General features: G+C 35.2%; 2 non-coding genes across 2 annotated transcripts; one reads left to right on the forward strand and one right to left on the reverse strand.

Annotated features, from left to right (window-relative positions):
- Positions 1 to 1,789: 1,789 nt before the first annotated feature.
- Positions 1,790 to 1,861, reverse strand: TRNAR-UCU (transfer RNA arginine (anticodon UCU)). The gene has a single exon. It is a non-coding gene; the product is annotated as a tRNA-Arg (tRNA).
- Positions 1,862 to 3,661: 1,800 nt separating this feature from the next.
- On the forward strand, positions 3,662 to 3,748 carry TRNAS-GCU (transfer RNA serine (anticodon GCU)). Its single transcript has one exon. It is a non-coding gene; the product is annotated as a tRNA-Ser (tRNA).
- The last annotated feature ends 545 nt before the right edge of the window (positions 3,749 to 4,293 follow it).

Consider the following 4,293-nt stretch of genomic DNA (forward strand, 5'->3'; position numbering starts at 1 on the left):
GTTTGGGAGGGAAAGTGGTTTGAATTTGAATGGTTAGGTAGGTGGGGTTTTATAAAGGATGGGTGTGAGTGGTGAAGAGAAGAATGGGGTTTGATAGGTGAGGGGTTTTTGGGGAAGAGTGGTTGAGGTGATTGGTGAATGGGTGATGAAGAAGAGAGAGGGTGGTGGAGTAGGTGGGGATCCTGTGGGGTTCACAGATCCTGAGGTGTCAAGGAAAAGTCATCCCTGCACCAAGTGGCGAAAAAAATGCTCTTTATGCCAATTCTGGCGTTAAACACCGGGCTGGTGCCCATTTCTGGCGTTTAACGCCAGCTTCTTGCCCTTTCCTGGCGTTTAACGCCAGTCTGGTGCCCCTTTCTGGCGTTAAACGCCCATTTGCTAGCTTCACTGGCGTTTAAATGCCAGCAAGTTCTCCTCCAGGGTGTGTTGTTTTTCTTTCTATTTTTCATTCTGTTTTTGCATTTTCAATTGATTTTGTGACTTCCCATGATCATCAACCTATAGAAAACATAAAATAACAAAGGAAAATAGATAAAATATAACATTGGGTTGCCTCCCAACAAGCGCTTCTTTAATGTCAGTAGCTTGACAGTGGGCTCTCATGGAGCCTCACAGATGCTCAGAGCAATGTTGGAACCTCCCAACACCAAATTTAGAGTTTGACTGTGGGGCTCTGTTTGACTCTGTTTTGAGAGAAGCTCTTCATGCTTCCTCTCCATGGTTACAGAGGGATATCCTTGAGCCTTAAACACAAGGGATTCTTCATTCACTTGAATGATCAATTCTCCTCTGTCCACATCAATCACAGCCTTTGCTGTGGCTAAGAAGGGTCTGCCAAGGATGATGAATTCATCCATGCACTTCCCAGTCTCTATGACTATGAAATCAGCAGGGATGTAATGGTCTTCAATCTTTACCAGAACATCCTCTACAAGCCCATAAGCTTGTTTTCTTGAATTGTCTATCATCTCTAGTGAGATTCTTGCAGCTTGTACCTCAAAGATCCATAGCTTCTCCATTACAGAGAGAGGCATGAGGTTTACACTTGACCCTAGGTCACACAAGGCCTTCTTGAAGGTCATGGTGCCTATGGCACAAGGTATTGAGAACTTCCCAGGATCTTGTCTCTTTTGAGGTAGTTTCTGCCTAGACAAGTCATCCAATACTTTGGTGAGCAAAGGGGGTTTATCCTCCCAAGTCTCATTACCAAATAACTTGTCATTTAGCTTCATGATTGCTCCAAGGTATTTAGCAACTTGCTCTTTGGTGACATACTCATCCTCTTCAGAGGAAGAATACTCATCAGAGCTCATGAATGGCAGAAGTAAGTCAAATGGAATTTCTATGGTCTCAGTGTGAGCCTCAGATTCCCATGGTTCCTCATTAGGGAACTCATTGGAGGCCAGTGGACGTCCATTGAGGTCTTCCTCAGTGGCGTTCACTGCCTCTTCCTCCTCTCCAAATTCGGACATGTAGGTCATGTTAATGGCCTTGCACTCTCCTTTTGGATTCTCTTCTGTATTGCTTGGAAGAGTGCTAGGAGGGAGTTCAGTAATTTTCTTACTCAGCTGACCCACTTGTACCTCCAAGTTTCTAATGGAGGACCTTGTTTCAGTCATGAAACTTTTATATTAATTCTCAAAGGATAAGTGGTTCTTGTTCAATTCAAATCATTCAAAATCTTTTTTTTTATCTTTTATTTTTAGTTTTTAGAAATATAGAAATTCTATTTAGAGTTATATTTTTATATTATAAATATAAAAATATTAAATACATAATGCAAATTATTTGCGTCCAATAGGATTTGAACCTATACCAAAGGTTTAGAAGACCTCTGTCCTATCCATTAGACAATGGACGCTTTTCTTTTTTTCTTCTAACTTTTCACTAAATTCAATTTAGTGAAAAGTTAGAAGAAAAAATGGAATAATATCTACAAATACTAATATATAATATATAGATATATATACTATATATATAAATATATATAATATAATGAATATTATATTCAATAATCTTGAATTCAAATTGGAAAATTGAATATTGTATTAATTGATAAAATTGAATAAAATAACTAAAAACAAAATACAGAAATGATAAAAAATTTACTAAAAAAATGTATTTATTTTATTCCACATTTTATTCTAATCTAAAAAAAAGAGAAAGATTCTAATCTAATATCTAATATAGAAATAAGATAAAAGCGGGAAGCGGGAATCGAACCCGCATCGTTAGCTTGGAAGGCTAGGGGTTATAGTCGACGTTTATTTATCTTTTTTTTTTTTTAACGTCTCTAATTCAAAACCGAACGTGAAACTTTTGTTTCATTCGGCTCCTTTACGGAAGGGATTCAGAAAAGAAGAAATATGGAACACGGGAAAAAGATTCCGCTAACCCATAACATCTATGTCAGCCTTTCTGTATGAATACATTGAAAACGCCTTGCTTTTTAGATGATCCCTATAGAATAGAAAAGGAGTATTTTTACAAATATACGTTTGTTTTTTCTAGTTACTTCGTTCTCTATTTCTATTTGAAAGAATCTTTAGGAAAAGAATCAAATTTCCATCGAGCTAAAAAAAGGATATCGATGTCTCTAGTAAACTAGAGTAATCGTTTAATAGCTATTGTGCCTCAACCTCTCTTAGACTACAAAAAAGCAAAAAAGAGGAAGATTTAGTTACGATTAGAAAAAAAAAACTTTCTATAGTTTTTCCCATGGATCCTTTATCCAATACTCAAAAAAAATTGGACTTTTGATCCAATTTTAAAAACTTATGTTTCATAATGTTAGAATTCAATTTGTCAATTGAGAATTGATTCTTCTTAGATACAAATTACGATAATTTAGATTATTCCTTGAATTTTTCATTGAGAGGAATAAAGGATTCAAAATCCCTTTAAGTAAGAAATAAAGTTCTTGATCGAGATATGAATCAAAGGAGGGCGGGATCCCTTAACTTTTAAGGGGTCCGTAGAACGAATCGCACTTTTACCACTAAACTATACCCGCTGCTGCTACAATGCTATTATTACACATAATTGGACCTTTTGTCGAACCGGAGACTGGGTCTATATATATAGAAACATACGTTTCTACAAATTAGAGCGTTCTCGTGTGTCGTAAGGGGACCAACCCCCCTAATCAATTAAAAAGGGGGGCAAATCTCATTTTTTTTTAATTCAAATAAATCAGAGTTATCTGGGATTCCTGGAAACAGTCCCAGAGCCCGGCTAGACCCTGGCTGGGCTCTGGCTGTAGCAAAAAAAAAAAATAAATAAACCACAAAAAATGGAATGAGAATAAAAAAAGAGATATAATAAATAAAAGAAATATTATTCTAATATAAACATTAATAGAAATCTAAACATAGAATGAAATTATCAAATAATTTAGATAATGAATATAAAGAATATGAAAAATCTAATAAAATAATAATGATATACTATAGAAATAATAATGATATACTATAGAAAAGTATATGTATCTTATCTGGAAGGTTCTATATCTATAATGTTCGTTATAATACTGAATAGAAATCCAATCCATTATAAATAGAAAAAGAATATATAAGATCTAAACAAAAAAGTCTTTTTTCAACCCCTACTTTGTTTGGTTATGCAATCTAACATAAACAATATATATAGATATCGCAATTGGGGAGAGATGGCTGAGTGGACTAAAGCGTCGGATTGCTAATCCGTTGTACGAAATTTTGTACCGAGGGTTCGAATCCCTCTCTTTCCGTTTCCGCCCGTGAGTTAGTACTGCAGTAAAGTCACCCAGCACCTTTCTTGCATTGTTGGCATTGTTGTTGTTTTCAGCTACCATGGGTTCTTCTTCTTTGAAGATTTTTGTTAGGTCCTCTACAGAAAGTGGTGCCTTAGCTTCTCTTAGCTTTCGCTTCAAGGTCCTTTCAGTTTCAGGGTCAACCTCAACAAGAATGCTTTTGTCTTTGCTCCTGCTCATATGAAAGAGAAGAGAACAAGAAAATATGGAATCTTCTATGTCACAGTATAGAGATTCCTTGAGGTGTCAGAGGAAAAGAAAAATAGAAGGAAGAAGTAGAAGAATTCGAACTTATCAAGAAAGATGGAGTTCGAATTGTGCATTAAGGAATAGTGTTAGTCCATAAATAGAAGGATGTGAAAAGAGAGGAAGAAATTTTTGAAAATAAATTAAAAGGATTTTAAAAATATTTTGAAAAACTCTAATTGATTTTCGAAAACTAAGAGTGGAAAAGAAATCAAGTGATTTTTGAAAAAGATTTTGAAATTAGAAATAAAAAAGAT

Source organism: Arachis duranensis, chromosome 4 (genome assembly GCF_000817695.3).
Source record: "Arachis duranensis cultivar V14167 chromosome 4, aradu.V14167.gnm2.J7QH, whole genome shotgun sequence".
Classification (NCBI taxonomy): domain Eukaryota; kingdom Viridiplantae; phylum Streptophyta; class Magnoliopsida; order Fabales; family Fabaceae; genus Arachis; species Arachis duranensis.